Raw genomic sequence first — 17,450 nt, forward strand, 5'->3', positions numbered from 1 at the left:
ATATCCCATGCCTCATTTAGCTCAAGGCCAGGGAGTCTCTGCGATGGGTTTGTTTCTAAAGTTGTGCTTTGATCCTCACACTATAAGATCATGCCCATGTAATTATCCAAGTGGAAAGGCAAGAGCTAAGCAGAGATTAGAGATCAAATACTTTTAGTCTCTAGACTTCTTAAAGGTTTACCTCCGTTGCAAGGCTTAAAATAAATAGCTGGGCCTGTATGGAGTTTTGTTCATAGAACTCAGTTCTCAAAACTTCCTGAAAGGGGAAGGTTGTATAGCAAACATTTTGCAAAGAAAGTCATGCACTGAACAACCCATTACAGAACAACAGACATTTAGAGTGCTTCCAAACTATCTTGAATAGGTTGTTGGCAACAGTTGGTTTTGGTTTTTTTAAACTTTTGAATTTTCCCTGGAAAGGGTCAATTTGGATTAAATGGGGGAGGATATGGGGTGACATTTTGATGACAAGGACTTTGTGTGGACAGTGCAAAAAACCTGCATGCATAACGACCACAGGTCCCACAACAAACACCCATTTGGTAGCACCTAAAGTGGCTGCAATCCTGAACACACTAACTGTGGACAGAATATACATCTAATAAATAAAATTTAAAAAATGAATAAACAAACTAGGGAGTAAACCTCCTTGAATTTAATGGGACTCATTTCTGAGTGAACATGGTTAGGAGTGCACAGCAGAGCTCTTGTCTCTAATAAATGTACATTCTGATTGATCTGAGACTTCCAGGTGGTAATTTAGACCACTCTGTATGTATTTTTCCACCTGTAAAATGAGTTATAAAGGAAACCTTAGTCAAAGCTGATCAGGAGCTGTGGATCCTCTATTTATTAATTTGAGGTTTGGATTTGGGTCTGAAGTATAGTTGATCTTGTAAGGAACTGCCCATCCTGCCCTCTTATTTTAAATACTCATTCCAGGATGGGAGATATATGAAAGCAAAGTATTTTTTAAACTCTTCTGTTTAAGCAAGCAAACAAAAAGAGTGAGATTACAAGGAAATTTTGTATTGTCTGGAGGCTCACTGATAAGAATGCACCCCAAACTATTCTTGCAATTAGCATAAGTAAAATGGGAATAATCTACAGCCATCATGTAATTATTTACAGCAAATCATGTTATGGACATTAAGGGAAATGTAACCTGATCAGTTAATATGTGTAATGATCGATCCACTGTGCACATTCACCAGGCCTCATGGAGAATGTGCACATTCATTTTCCATGAAGAGGGAATTGTGCACATTTCCTGGTCAATATACATACATAATTTCTAACAGGCCTTGGGAAATGTGCATATATTGCCTGAATTTCACATTCTATGGTAATTATGCTTAATCTTCAATAGTTCTTGGGGAATGCATATATCAGGTGTATATATCACCTGGATTCTATATATTCTCTGGCTATTATGCATAAACCCCAGTAGGCTTTGTTGAATGTGCTAAATTTTGTAGCTAAATTTTGTGAATTTTCCTGCCATTATACATGATCCCCAAGAAAACTTGGGAAATGTGCATATCTTGCCTGAATTTTGTATGTTTTCTGGCCATTATGCATAATCTCCAACATGCATTTGGGAATGTACATATGTTGGCTGCATTTTCTACATTCTCTGGACAATATGCACATTCTCCAGTCAGCATGTATAGTTTCTAAGACCTTTTTTCTATCTCTTGTTCAGAAGTGTATAATCTGCCCCCACAGCTGGTTCTGGCCTGTTCTCTAACCTTACATGTCCAACAACATACCCCCACACTGTTCAGCAGAACAGCAGAAAAGGGGGGAGGGGCTCTAGATAAATATGAACAATTAACATTTTTCTGCAGTCCAAATCCCTTTTCACCATTCTTTCATTTCCCAAGTCAGCTAAGCAGCACAAGGGGGGTTTGCAGGGAGAGGAAAGTTTTAAACTTTCCCTCCCATCCTACAATTCTGATGGAAATTGCTCCCTCACCATGATTATTTAAGTTAAGAAAAGGCTTAATAGCAGCATGTTGTCAGTCATCATAGGGACCATACGAGAAAAATATATACGTATTCCCCAACGGTTGTTGGAGATTATGTATAATGGCCAGAGAATATACAAAATTTAGCCAAGATGTGCACAGTCCCCAAAGTCTGTTGGAGATTATGCATAATGATGACTGGAGAATATACAACATTCAGGTGATATATACACATTTCTCAAGGCCTGTGTTGGATATTCCTTTTGACTGGAAAATGTGCACAATTCCCTCTTCATGGAAGATTAATGTGCACATTCTCCATGAGGCCTGGTGAATGTGCACAATGGCCAGTTATTATGCTCATTTTATAGTTCCCTTAACATGGCTATATGATGACATTCCCCAACCCCCACCCCCAATTCTTGGGATACCCAGATCTGACAGATATATAAGCTCATGCCATGAAAAAGGTTAGATAACCACCCCTTTAAAAAAACAATGAAGCGAAGGAGGCAGTCTTTATAATCCTCAAACCCTCAGTTTTTCTTTCTGAGACGTTTCTGGACTTCATGCCTGCAGAGATAAGACTGAAAAGCCAATATGACAAAAAAAGGCACAGGAACTAGATAATTAGTAAAATAGTTCCCATTTTTCAGGATTTCTAACAGCTCAATTCTATGCATGTGTATTCAGGAGGCAAAAGTTTTAAACAGTCACGCAATTCTTTTCTGAGAAATTTTAGCTTAGCCCTATGCTAATAATCTATACGGGCTGATGGTCTGACCTGGCATAATGTAGTTTTCTATGTTGGCATCCTTCTCTTCTTTATGTTGTTGTTATATTTGGGGTGCCCTTCCTTAGCACACAGAGACTATTTGTATTATAATGGACAACAGCAAGGACTGAAAATGCTAACTTCCACAGTTGTCTTTAAATGTAACTAACTACCCCCCTCAAAAACTTCATCATCAGTATTTAAGAAGAAACACTTCTGATGGCCAAGGTCATTCATCATTACCAATCTCAGCAGCAAGAATCCTGTTGCATAATTAAATTTGAGCATTTTAGGAGTGAAGCACTGTGCTTTTTACAATATTGTGCAACAAGTCTCTGGACTGAATGCATTATTACTCTCCATTGTGAAAAGTATCTGACAACCCTTTGTTTCCTGTTCTCTAACCAGCTATCCGTTCATAGTACGATCTGTCCTCTTATCTCATGACTAAGGGCCAAGCTTGTTGTGACTTTTGTCACATAGTTTAGAGTTCTGTGGTTGTTTTTTGTTTAACAAATAGCTTGTGTGAGAGAGAGAGCTAGATCAGAAACATGGTATGGGGTGGAGGCTTTAACTCTTTGCCCCTACCATGGTTTCCTCCCATTGTGAATACCAGCATCATGAAGGGGGCTGATTCTGAACTGACTTGTGACAGGAGCAAAAACTTAACACCCCCTCCTGATCCTGATTCCCCTCTCCAATGCTGGCTATTTCTTTAAAAAAAACAACACGTACAATGCCAAACTATGTGATAAAAGTCATGTCTAATTTACCCCTCAGTCCCATGAGTTTTTGATAGTCCACATAGACAGTGTCTGTCCTTGTCCATATGTTTGCAGATACTCTCAAAGAATTCCAGGAGGTGGGTGAGGCAGGATTCTCTTTAGCAGAGCTGTGTGGATTTGTCCTCACCAAGGCTTGTTTAATTGCTTTAGCTCCCTTAACGCTTTCCACCAATTTACTAAGGACAGAAATTAGTTGAATGAATTTGTAAATTAATGGATCCCACCCCTTCACATGTTTCCTACATGTGAAACGTATATGAAACACATTTGAGGAAGGGCCATAGCACAGTAGCAGAGCATCTGCTCTGCATGCAGAAGGTCCTAGGTTCAATCCTTGGCATCTCCAGGTAGGGCTGGGAATGTCCCGTCTGAAACCATGGAGAGCCACTGCCAGTCAGTGTAGACAATACTGGCGTAGATGGACCAATGGCCTGTTTTGGTACGTTCTATATTCCTGTGCTTCAGGCAAGCTAGAATCATGTGCTTCTAACTGTGAAGCCCTTATGAATTGGCAGTTCTGATTTTATTATACAGCCGACTGGCTATGAAGGGATTAGCTTGCGTAGCAAAACACATTACAACTTCTGGAGCACCACCTTGAAAACAGAGAAGCCCTAATAGAGAATGTCAAAGCTGGCCATTCCTGCTGATGATGTGAACAAAGAAAGAGTAACTTAAAATTAGAATTATTTTTTTTACAAACTGAAGGAAAAACCACTGGTATCTAAAAACCACATGTTCAGATTACACCCTTATAGACCATTTTTCCAATCTGAGGACCAAACTAGATGTGACATTACTTTAGCCTTGCGTGACATGGGTTGTGTGCATACATACCATACATTTAAAACATGTTCCCTCTCAAAGAATCCTGGGAATGGTAGTTTACCCCTTACAGAGCTACAATTCCCAGCATCCTTAACAAACTAGTCACCAGGATTCTTTGGGAAGGGGTGCTTTCATTGTGCTTTAAATAAATGGTGTATATACAACCTTGATTTTTCTTTAACAAAGGGACAGCATGGGGGCCTTGAGCCAGATTGGCACTATGGTGTGGTAGGAGGGAAGCTGTGTGTGACCCTGCTATGGTCCAGTTGGAATCTCCCCCCCCCACCATTCACAATGGGAGGAAAACTTTCCCATTGTGAATAACTGATGCAGGAGGAATTGATTCTGAGTGGTATTGTGGCAGGGGCCGAGTGTAAATGCTCCCCCTTCCTGGTACACCATGGTCCCACCTTCTCCCCAAACCAGCTATTAGTTAAAGAAAAATCAGTCATGCAAAAGAGGAATAGAAACTAGTTCTAGTTTGAGGCACAGTAATTGTGGTTGACATCAGCTTGTTTTCTCAGAAATTATTCAGAATTTCCTCAGAGCTCATTTGAGTTTTTAAAAAGGAGGGAGGATGAAAAGCAAGCTTCCACCCTCTCCAATTATTCCACTAGAGTATGTTCTAGGGGGAACAAGCCTGAAGATGGCAAATTCCTCAGAGCAGAAACTTAATTGCTGTGAACTGCAGTGAGAATGCTCTGGAGGTTCATAATAAATAATCATTAGTAGCAATTTATAATTTAATATGCAGCCTATTTTTAAGGCACTAGAAAGAAATTCCAGTTGCAGCTTATAATCTTTCCTCTTTCAATGAGCCTTTTAAATGGAGATGTTTATCCCAGTCATTATCTGTATTGGATTTGAAATTGTTTTTATTTTTGAAATTGTTTAAATTTTTTTATATGTAATGTTTTGCATTGTTTTTACTGTTTTTATATATGCAATTGTTTTATGTATGTTTTTATTGTATTGTGACATTGCTTGGGATATGTCATAGGAAGCGATTCATAAAAGGTGAAGAAGAAGAATCTGTGTCTGCTCATCATCCTGTGTGTGTGTGTGTGTGTGTGTGTGTGAGAGAGAGAGAGAGAGAGAGAGAGAGAGAGAGAGAGAGAGGAGTACATACAAGAGCAGGTGATGAGGGGACAGTATAAATCCGGAACAGAATGAAACAGGCAAGAATGGGCCCTTTTAAAAAGAAATTAATGCCAAAAACTTGGGATGTGTTGGAGACACTTGAGAACAATATTTAACAACCAAAACACTTCTGATATTGTACTTAATAACCTTTTAATAACCAAAATACCATCCAGAATGGAATGGAACAGCCTGGAACAGCAACTTCCCAGCAAGCCAGACCTACCAAATTCACCAGCCACACGGGACTACATGGGATTCAAAGCCACAAAACGTCCACAGAAACCACATTCCAATAGGCAATGAGAGAGACATAATTCATGCAATAAGCCACAAAACGTCCACGGAAACCACATTCTAATAGCCATTCAGGGACATAAGACATATTTCAGGCAAAACTGATTATTTGCAGTGTTGACAAGAAGAACTGTTCTATGCTTGCAATGATCTTGCACACCTACCTGCACAAAACAGGGTATATGTGTTCTACTTCTCCTATAGAATGTTAACCAAAATATTGGTTTAGTTCCTGCTATTTATTCTCATTGTTACATTTATACACAAATGTTGTTTTGGTATATATCTACACATATTTGTATATACATTGTTTTAGTTCCTGCTATGTGTGCTTACTTTTACTGTATCTGTTTTTTCTGAAGAACATAGCTAATAATGCTATATGTTAAAATATTTTCAGAAGAATGAAAAACCATTACAGTATTTCAGAACTACATGTTATATCTTTGCTTATTTGTTTGCGTCATCATAGCAGTTTTGTGACTTAGCACATCAGTCATTTCCAGTCATGTGTGACTGGTGAATTTGGTTGGTCTTGGTGAGTAGTGCAGTGGCTGAGGTTGCAGTCCTATGCTTACTTGGAAGGAAGTCCACTGAACTCAGTAGAGCTTACATCTGAGCGGACATGCATAAGACGGAATGTGTAAGCTATGAATCAGGAAGTCCCTGGTCTAAATCTCACCTCTGCCACAAACTCTCTAGGTGACACTGGGCAAGCCACTCACTCTCAGCCACAATCCCCCCTCCCAATCCACAGTATGGGGATGATAATACTGACTTACCTTACGGCAGGGGTGGGGAACCAATGTAAGCCTGAGGGCCACATTTTCTTTGGCTAACCTTCTCAGGCCCATATAAACAATGGTGGGAGGAGCCAATGGAAAAAGTGGGAGGGGCTACTCCACTCTTTCTCTCTCTCAGATACACTCCCATCTCCACACGTACATTGTTACATATCTGCTCACAGCACAAACACACCACATCCCTTCCAGAGCTTGGAAAAGTTACTTTTTTGAACTACAATGCCCATCAGCCCAATCCAGTGGCCATGCTGGCTGGGGCTGATGGGAGTTGTAGTTCAAAAAAGTAACTTTTCCAAGCTCTGAATTCCCTTCTTGCATTTCACATATAACAGTTCATGCATTCTCTCCCTCCCTCCACTCTCACACACACCAATTCGACTTGAAATAAGCCTTTTAGTTCCCCCCCAAGTCTAATTGATATAATTTATATCCCACCCTTTCTTCATAGAGCTCAAGACAGGTTACAACAGAGAAAGTAAATACAACCATCAGTATTAAAAACCAGTGAAAGCCACCAATTCACAACATTTTGTGGACCAGGCATATTACACAAGGAAGCTGCCTTATACTGAGTCAGGCCATTGGTCCATCCAGTTCAGTACTGTCTACACTGACTGGCAGCCGCTTTCTAGTGTTTCTGGCAGAGGTCTCTCCCAGCCTTACCTAAAGATGCTGGGGATTGAACATGGGGTTTTCTGAGCGCAAAGCAGATGCTCTACCACTGAGTCCTTCCCCAGTTTGATATTATCCATCAAAGTCCTGGCCAAAAATACACATTTTCAGCTGCTGCCTATGGAAGATTCTTTTCAAGCCAATGTCACTCTGCACACCATGCCCCTGGCAGCATTTAGGCTTGAAAACAGTCTTTATTGGTTCCATTAGGAGGTTGATTTCAAGACTAATTGGTGCACGGGGATGAGGAAGACAGGCTGCAGTCTGAATGGGGAAGCCCTGCAGATCACATTTGGCCCACATATCAGAGGTTTTCCACGCCTGCCTTATCAGGTTGTTGTAAGGATTACAACTAGATAACGCATGTCAAGAGCTATAAACACTTGCAAGCACTATATAAAAGTGTCCCAGAAATCTGTGAATGCACTTTGACTTCTGCAGGGATGAGACTGTGCTGGGACCATCAAGGGGCAAGCATTTCTATCTGTCTTGCCCCACTCCTCTGCCTGGGCCTTATCAGGAGGAGCTTCAGACTGAGAGGTACTGCTGCTGGGGTGAGACTGCTGGGACCATCAAGGGGCAAGCATTTCCATCTGCCTTGCCCCACTCCTCTGCCTGGGCCTTATCAGGAAGAGCTGCAGACTGAGATGTGCTGCTGCAGGGATGAGACTGTGCTGGGACCATCAAGAGGCAAGCATTTCCATCTGCCTTGCCCCACCCCTCTGCCTGGGCCTTATCAGGAAGAGCTGCAGATTGAGACATGCTGCTGCAGGGATGGGACTGTGCTGGGACCATCAAGGGGCATGCTTTTCCACCTGCTTTGCCCCCCACCCCTGCTCTTAGTGACATTTTTCTGGGGACTGCCCTTTACCAGGAAGATTAATGCTTTTGGTTTGCTGCTCCTGTTTTTTTAGAGATGTTAGGACTTTGTTAGTTTGATTTTTTTTTTTTTGTAAATTGTATTGTTTTTATTTGCATTTTGTATTTGTATTTTTATTTGTGTGTAAGCCGCCTTGGGGGCCTATTTGGCCGAAAGGCGGCCTAGAAATAAAATGTAACATAACATAACATAACATCTTCTCTCATCAGCCAATCAAAAGCTAGCATATGCTACAGCTAAGACTGGCTGCTCGACTGCTGCCACCTCCTCCTTCTCCCTCTTCTTCTCTCAGCTCCTGTTGATATAGAAAAGCTCTACAGAGAGCTGACAGAGAATGTAGACTAACTTTACAAAACCATAATATCTCCTTTAGTCTCTTGGTAAGATTCTTGGGACACTTAGGGCTCATCCATATGGCGATTTAGCGTGTCTGGTGCTATTTGCATCCCCTTGTAATTTGCGTGGTTCACATGATGTTGCAGGCAAGCAGAAGCTATCACACAGTTAACCCAATCCGCTGATAATGCAAAAAAGAAAGGAAACACTGTCTCAGCTGCACTGTGCTCCTCCTTATAGGTGCTTTGCTTCTCTTTATTTTAGTGGGTGGGCTCTGTTATGCCCCATCGCCCTCTTCCTCTGCCACCTGCAAAACCTGCTGTAGCCACTGCACTTTGCCTTAAACTCATTCCACCCTTCCGCCTTTCACTCAGGCTTGGATTATGGAGGAGGAGAGGGAGGTCTAGTTAGTTTCATTTTTCTTGTCAATTGCACAGCAAGGTGCTTTCCCTGCTTCAGCTTTGAACCGCAGAGAGTAAACTTGTAAAATTAGAGGGCGGGACCACAAGGAAACAACAACACTAATCCTTCCCAGAGGAATGCCTACTTGTGTGAATGGAAAACAGCAGATTGGAAGCTACTATTGAGCAAGAAGTGTAGATCTTGAAAATTTATTACGATTTTAAAAGGAGCGTCTTTTTACTAAGTTAGGTTCCTGTGTGGATAAGCTCTTAGTGCTGATGGTTCCTGTTAATTTTGGCTGGGCAGCAATGAATGAATAACAGAGGAAAACGATAAGTCACAATGTGATGATTTTCATTATGTAATTTGTAAAACATGGCTAGTGGAGCTGAGGTGAATATTTGCAGGTCTTCCCCCAACGTCACAGTTTTCTGAATAGTGATTCACTGTGCCCAAGTTTCTCAATCCCTAACATCACAAATGAGTCATATCCCTCATGCTCTCCCTGTCACTACAGTGATTGGGCTTATAGACATTGGCAGTTTGAATCCTTCATTATTATGGCTTCCCTCATAATATGAGTCCAGTCTTAGACTGGCGAAAGAACTTGTATCTATATGTATTGTAGTAATTAGCATGAGGGATGGAGTTTATACAGGCCTTATATGAGTTCACTAATGCTGCAAAAACATCAGAGCCCTGAGGCACATTTATTGTGGTATTATTTATTTATTTATTTTATTTAATTTATATACCGCCCTAAGCCAAAAAGGCTCTCTGGGCGGTGTACATAGAGGATAAACAAGAAAATATATGAATAGAACAAATATAAGAAAATCAAAAAGCAAAACAAACAAAGAACAGAAACCAAACAACATCAGAACATACCAGCAATGAAACACTGTTTTAAAATACACTACAAAACAATTTCTTTAAAAAGAATATTTAAAATTTTTAAAATGCCTGGGAGTATAAAAAGGTTTTCACCTGGCGCCGAAAAGATAGCAGCGTCGGCGCCAGGCGTACCTCATCGGGGAGACTATTCCACAATTCGGGGGCCACCACCGAAAAGGCCCTGGATCTAGTCACCACCCTCTGAGCTTCTCGATGTGATGGCACTCGGAGGAGGGCCTTAGATGTCGAGCGCAGTGTATGGGTAGTTTCGTATTGGGAGAGGCGTTCCACCAGGTATTGCGGTCCCATGCCGTGTAGGGCTTTATAGGTCAAAACCAGCACTTTGAATTTAGCCCGGAAACAAATAGGAAGCCAGTGCAGACGGGCCAGAACAGGTGTTATATGAGCGGACCGTCTGGTCTGCGTCAATAGTCTGGCCGCTGCATTCTGGACTAACTGTAGTTTCCGAACTATCTTCAAGGGCAGCCCAACGTAGAGCGCATTGCAGTAGTCCAACCTAGAAGTTACCAGAGCATGAACAACTGAGGCGAGGTCATCACTGTCCAGATAGGGACGTAGCTGGGCTACCAATCGAAGATGGTAGAAAGCGTTCCGTGCCACCGAGGCCACCTGGGCCTCGAGAGACAAGGAAGGATCAAAAAGAACTCCCAAGCTACGAACCTGTTCCTTCAAGGGGAGTGTAACCCCATCAAGAACAGGATGAACATCCTCCATCTGGGCAGTGAAGGCACTCACCAGCAGTGTCTCGGTCTTGTCTGGATTGAGCTTCAGTTTATTAGCCCCCATCCAGTCCATTATCGCGGTCAGGCAACGGTTTAGTACGTTAACAGCCTCACCTGAAGAGGATGAAAAGGAGAAATAGAGCTGCGTGTCATCAGCATACTGATGACAACGCACCCCAAAACTCCTGATGACCGTACCCAGCGGCTGCATGTAGATGTTGAAAAGCATGGGGGACAGTACCGATCCCTGCGGGACTCCACAACGGAGAGTCCAGGGTGTCGAGCAGTGTTCCCCAAGCACTACCTTCTGGTGACGACCCACCAAATAGGAGCGGAGCCACTGCCAAGCAGTACCCCTGACTCCCAACTTCGTGAGTCTCCCCAGAAGGATACCATGGTCGATGGTATCAAAAGCAGCTGAGAGATCAAGGAGAATCAACAGAGTCACACTCCCCCTGTCCCTCTCCCGACAGAGGTCATCATACAGGGCGACCAAGGCTGTTTCGGTGCCAAAACCGGGCCTAAAACCGGATTGAAATGGATCAAGATAATCAGTGTCATCCAAGAGCCCCTGGAGCTGGCCGGCAACCACCCGTTCCAGGACCTTGCCCAGGAACGGAACATTCGCCACAGGTCTATAGTTGTTCAGGTTATCTGGGTCCAAGGAGGGTTTCTTCAGGAGTGGTCTCACCACCGCCTCTTTTAGGCAGTCAGGGACCACTCCCTCTCTTAAAGAGGCATTTATTACCTCCTTGGCCCAGTTGGCGGTTCCGGACCTGCTAGCTTTCACCAGCCAAGAGGGGCAAGGGTCCAGAACAGACATGGTCGCCTGCACCAGTCCAAGGATCTTGTCAACATCCTCGAGCTGCACCGACTGGAACTCATCCAATAAATGGGGACAAGACCGTGCTCTGGATGCTTCATTAGGACCAACTGCTATAATATTGGAGTCTAAGTCCCGAGGAATGCATGCGATCTTATCTTGAAAATGCCTGGCAAATTCATCACAGCGGGCTACAGATGAATCTATAATGTCCCGAGGGCCAGAATGTAAAAGCCCTCGTACAATTTTAAAAAGCTCCGCTGGCGGGAGAGTGATGACTTAATAATACGTTTCTGTGGGCTGTGGTTAATTTTTAAGGTGGTACAAGACTCTTTCTTGAGGGGAACTTTGTTAGTCTTTTGCAGAAAACAACAAAGAGTCTTGCAGCACCTTAAAAACTAATATATTTAGTCTCCTACTGCCGGATCCGACTGCCGCCCTGGGCTCCTACTGGGAGGAAGGGCAAGATATAAATCTAATAAATAAATATTTATTGTATCTATCTAATATTTATCTAATAAGTAAATATATTTATTATAGGTATAAACTTTTGTGGACTCAGTCAACTTTATCAGATGCATGAAGTGTTATCTTTGTTGTTTTTGTTCCACAAATATGGGTACTTTTCTAATCTTATTCTGCAGAGATTATACACTTTACTCAGACATAGAAAAAGCCTTGTGGGACTGGTCTCTTCATCAAGGTTTGTTCAATGCATCAAGTTCCTAAGGACTAGTACTGATCATGATAGTTTGAGATTGGTTTTCAGAATGGGCTGCTAGCAATAAGTGGGAGAAAATCAGTATAGTCCTTTTTAAACGTTACCTTTCCTGGCATATGCTTTCTTCCTTTTATTACTAATCATTTGTTGATGATAGGAAAAGTATATTTAAAAGTGTATTAGATATTCTTAAGAACATAGGAAAAGCCTGCTGGACCAGGCCAGTGGCCCATCTAGTCCAGCATCCTGTTCTCACAGTGGCTCACCATATACCTCTGGGAAGCCCCAACACAGGGCCTAAGCACAACAGCACTCCCACCGCTAGTGTTTCCCAGCAATTGGTATTCAGAGGCATACTCCCTCTGACGATAGAGGCAGAACATTGCAAGCATGGCTGGTAGCTACTGATAACCTTGTTCTCCATGAATTCTTAAAATCCTTTTGTAAAGGCATCCAAGTTCATGGCCATCACTGTCTCCTGTGGTAGTGAATTCCACAGTTAACCTGTGCACTGTGTGAAGAAGTACTTTCCTTTGTCTGTCCTGAATCTTCCAAGATTCACCTTCACTGGATGTCCCCCAGTTCTAGTGTTACGAGAATGGAACAAGTTTTCTCTATCCACTTTCTCCATGCCATGCATAATTTTACACACCTCTATTACATCTACAGTTACTTGCCTTTGCTCTGAACTAAAGAGCCCCAAATGCTGTAACCTTTTCTCATAGGAGAGTTGCTCCCTCCCCATGATCATTTTGGTTGCCCTTTTCTGAACCTTTTGCAACTCTAAAACATCTTTCTTATTGTAAACAACTTACTCCTTACCATGAGATTACCTTTTCCCAAAGTTCCTTATAACTAATGGAAAGTCTATACTCTTGACTAATTGGTTTTCCCAAACCTTCCCCTGTTAGTTAATCATAGGCTCCATCATATAAACAGGAAATGTCCCTGAACTGTTTATTACTTAATTAGTACAATAGAGTCACACCTAATTGTAGCACTGGCTATACATGTGGTTAAAATGTTTAGGCTAATACAAAATAGACTTGTTCCCTTTTTATTTCCTGGGATCCATGTTAAACAATTGCTTTAATCTCAGTGCCATCAGAATTTTGTTATCAAAAGGGATGCATAAAAATAAATAAATAAGGTATTTACACCCTGTTTTTGAAGACAAAAAGCCTTTACAAAACAGCTTACAATATAGCTAGGCTGGTATAAACAATAAAAAATCTATTTAAAAAGCTCAAACAATTCCCTGAGTCTCTTCCAGTTCTATGACTAAGACTCCACTACATGAACAAATATGTTAAAGACATTTAGGAGATGGGGGATCTTGATTCAGAGCCAGAATGTGTCTTGCCATATGTGCTGTGGTCATGCCATAATTGAGAATGTGGCATCAGTAGCTACTCCACAGTTTTCTCTTTCATAGGCATAGTCATGGTATTTGATGGTTAGGAAGATCTAGTCATCATTATTCCAATATGTGGAGTTCTTGACAAGGCAGTAAAGTTCTCTATAACACCATAACCCATAGCTAGGATGGCAGGATCCAGCTCATCTATCTTGCTTCCACACTTGTGCTCATAGCAGATGTCATAGGATCAGAAGAAGGTCAGTGGGAGGCATTGATGCTGATGGGCATAGGGCCATTGATGATATAATCCAAGAGTTTTCCCCAAGTCCAACCTGGTTTTTATGACAATAACCATTTGGCCTTTGTATGGCCCATAGGACTCTGTTTTAGCAATGCTGCTAACTTTCAAGACCCATTCAAATGCCTGCCATTCCTTATCACTATCACAGGCACAGTTCCCAAAGCCCCAAGAGCAGTCAATAAGGATTTGTTGAGACAGTGCAATGAGATGCCCAGTCTTGAGTAACAGAACTTCTTCTAGTGCTCCAGTGCCAGAAAACCTTCAGTTGGAACTATTTACAGCTCGATCCTTTCCTGGTGTCACTGCATCTTGGAGCTGCCATTCCAGCTTCCAAGCTCCTAGGCATGATGAGGCTCACCTATATCTCCTTAGAGAAAGGCAGCCTGAGCCCACATACAGATCTTGAGCTTCCCCTTCATCGTAGATGTCTCCTGCTGGTGAGGTAAGGCAAACAGTTCAAGGCAAGGTTGAAGGAAAGGTTGCCCCAGTTCTTAGAGTAGACAAATCTCATGTTGTGGGTGAAAGTATGCTTCCTGCATTCCATCTTTTGATCGATGTTCTAGGTCTTTCCAAACCTATTTGTTCTGCAACAAAATCTGCTATAGGGTTTCTGATGATATGTTGCTCCACTGAGTCATCTGGCAATTTGTCACATCATTTTGTTTCACGGAACACTGGAGGCATTCAAGAGGCAGCAGGACAGTCAGCTGTCAGGTATGCTTTAAGCTGGATTCCTGTATTGAGCAGGGGGCTGGGCTCGATGGCCTTATAGGCCCCATCCAACTCTTCTATGGCTTCAGGAAAAAGGCAGAAGCTGGGAAGCTGTAAATTACTGTACCCTATTTTGTGTGTTGTCATAGTGGGATCCCAGCAAAGGATGTAGCCCCTCATCTTGCAGTGCACAGATAAAATGCTACAGTTGGTTTTATTTACCCACATGGTATAGATATTCTTTTTACCCCGGCAAAATATGTTTTGCCATACAGTGTAGTACTGGCCCTTGTAGTAATCTGCCTTTATGATGGAAATTGATAGCTTTCTTTCCTGTCAAGGGACACATTCCCTCAGGGGCAGTTTTTCAAGGGTCACAGACTGGCAGTAGGCAGAGCTGGAGCTGATGATGGACAGAGCTAGGGACAGAAAGTGTACTGAATTAGTTAAAGACTACCTTGATTCAGTTTTCATCATGGCTACATCAGATTAGAATTCCCAGTCCTCTGCAGGTCTACTCACAAGGAAGCCACACTAGGTTTGATGGAGTTGCTCTGAAATAAGTATACAATGGTGTATTTTTAAAAAAATAGTACAGCTTACCAATAGAGCTACTGTTCTAGAAAGCAAGCGAAAGTAATTCTTTTCTGACTTTATATACGCACAGAGACGTATCAGAAGCCTACCGACTAGTTCTCAGACAGATGTGTGCATGTGTATGTGCATGTGTGTGTGTGAGAGAGACAATTAGTTTCCCCAAGTCATACAGTCAGGAAAAAAGTTTTTTTTAAGTAATTTTAAAAAACCAAATCGAACATAACTCCTTCCAATATTTCTGAAACCACTTTTAAAAGCCAGGGAAAATGAGGAGGAAATAAACAGGAAATAACTCTGATGGGATGGTAAAAAGGGTCAGCTCCAGGAGGCATCAAGGGCCATATAAAATGAGGCCTATAGGTTGCCCCCCTGTGACTTATGGGAGTGAAGACTTTCAAGTTGGGAAAAACACCTTCTGGCTTCACATGATCTTCTTCAGTGCTGTTCAGCTAAAACTGCTACTCGGCATTCACCTCCTTGTTCGTAATACCTGGAATTATCTTGAACATGGTGCCGTGTGGCTCCACTCATCTCAGCTGCAGTTTTACCACTTGACCATTGTTCTATGCTGTGTGACTCTGGTTTCCAGTAAAGTTGTACCAGGCTTCAAAGGCATTAAAATTTCAGAGTAAGGAAGGCTGATGTCTCCTTTGACATGGTAGAGGACTCCATAATCAAGAATTATGCTTGAATATTTACATCCATTTCCTAAAGCAACATTCCACAAACAGAAAATAAGTACAGCAAAATCATGTCTGTCTTCTCAGTCATCTGCTTGCTCTCACTTTAGAAACGTATGGTGTTTGTGGAAAAGGAATCATGATTATGGTCTCCATCAATTAAATATAGGTATACGTGTGCTAATTGAAGTGGAGAGTTACATACTTGCATGCATTTCAGATACTCATCTTCACTGAGGATGCCTGGAGAATACTATTCCTACCATGTCCTGGAGCTACTATGAAAAAATCCTGTAGGAACAGGAAGTCTAGAGCTTGCTGCTAGAATCCTTGTCACCTGTTAGTATAAACAATTCCAAAATATGTCACTACTAGGGATGGAATCTGTTGGCCAGTGCCAGTTCAAAAGCATTCCGTCAACCTAACAGGCTGGCATTGATTCAAGTTCGTTCTTTGTCTGCTAGCTGCAGCTTTTACCAATCTGTTTTCTTCTTCCCTCACAACAAATATTGATATTAATTAAAGGAAATATCAATAATGTTAAAGGAAATATCAATATTTTGAAAGGAAATATCAATAAAATTATTGGTATTTTAGAAGTGGATTTTTGAAGGAAAAAAAATCTGTTTTTGAAAATAGCAGTGGAAAATTGCTACGACCTGCAATGCTAGAGGAATTAATTCAATACCAAATCCAAACTGGGTGGAATTCTACCACATCCCTCATCATTATGATATTGGCAAGGCTGCCCCCCTTGTTAGTGAATGCACAGGGTCGAGGGTTCTTGCTTTCTCCCTTCCTCCGTTATCTATATAGAGTCCTTGTATGTTGAATGTTAGTTTGCCTAAGCTTACAGGTTATCAACAGCTGTTGTCTAGTGCAGGCAGAAGATAGAAGAGACCCCACTTAAGAATTCTTGAGTCTTGGGAAGTATCAGAAATTTTCCATTTGGGAGTCAGACTTCAGACAGCAGATCAGTCTTTAGAATATATGCTATTTGTTCACATGTTGCATATTACAACTAATACAATGCATTCTAGGTGGCCTTAGCCATAATTGCAGAAACAGAAAAATATAAATACGTATCAGCATGAAAGAAGTTGCTGGATAACCATTTAACATCAAAGTAAAAAAACTCTGAAGGCAGATCTTCGTTAAGACAAGTTACAATAAATGAAGGACTGAGTTAAACTCTAAGTGATATTACAAAGTCAAAGTTACAAAGTACAAGACCGAGACGCTGTTAGTGAGTGCCTTCTCTGCCCAGATGGTGGATGTTCACCCTGTTCTGGACGGGGTTACACTCCCCTTGAAAGAACAGGTTCGTAGCTTGGGAGTTCTTATCGACTCTTCCTTGTCTCTTGAGGCTCAGGTAGCCTCAGTGGCAAGGAATGCTTTCTACCATCTCTGATTGGTAGCCCAGCTACGTCCCTATCTGGACAGTGACGACCTCGCCTCTGGTAACTTCTAGATTGGACTACTGCAATGCGCTCTACGTTGGGCTGCCCTTGAAGACAGTTCGGAAACTACAGTTAGTCCAGAATGCAGCGGCCAGATTGTTGACGCAGGCAAGAAGGTCCGCTCATATTACACCCGTTCTGGCTCGTCTGCACTGGCTTCCTATTTGTTTCCGGGCTAAATTCAAAGTGCTGGTTTTGACCTATAAAGCCTTACACGGCATGGGACCGCAATACCTGGTGGAGCGCCTCTCCCAATATGAAACTACCCGTAC

At 42.0% G+C, this 17,450-nt stretch overlaps 1 pseudogene; it reads right to left on the reverse strand.

Annotated features, from left to right (window-relative positions):
* Positions 1-13,446: 13,446 nt before the first annotated feature.
* LOC133386077 (cysteine proteinase 3-like) lies at positions 13,447-15,547 on the reverse strand (annotated as a pseudogene).
* Positions 15,548-17,450: the final 1,903 nt, after the last annotated feature.

This window comes from Rhineura floridana, chromosome 5 (assembly GCF_030035675.1).
Source record: "Rhineura floridana isolate rRhiFlo1 chromosome 5, rRhiFlo1.hap2, whole genome shotgun sequence".
Classification (NCBI taxonomy): domain Eukaryota; kingdom Metazoa; phylum Chordata; class Lepidosauria; order Squamata; family Rhineuridae; genus Rhineura; species Rhineura floridana.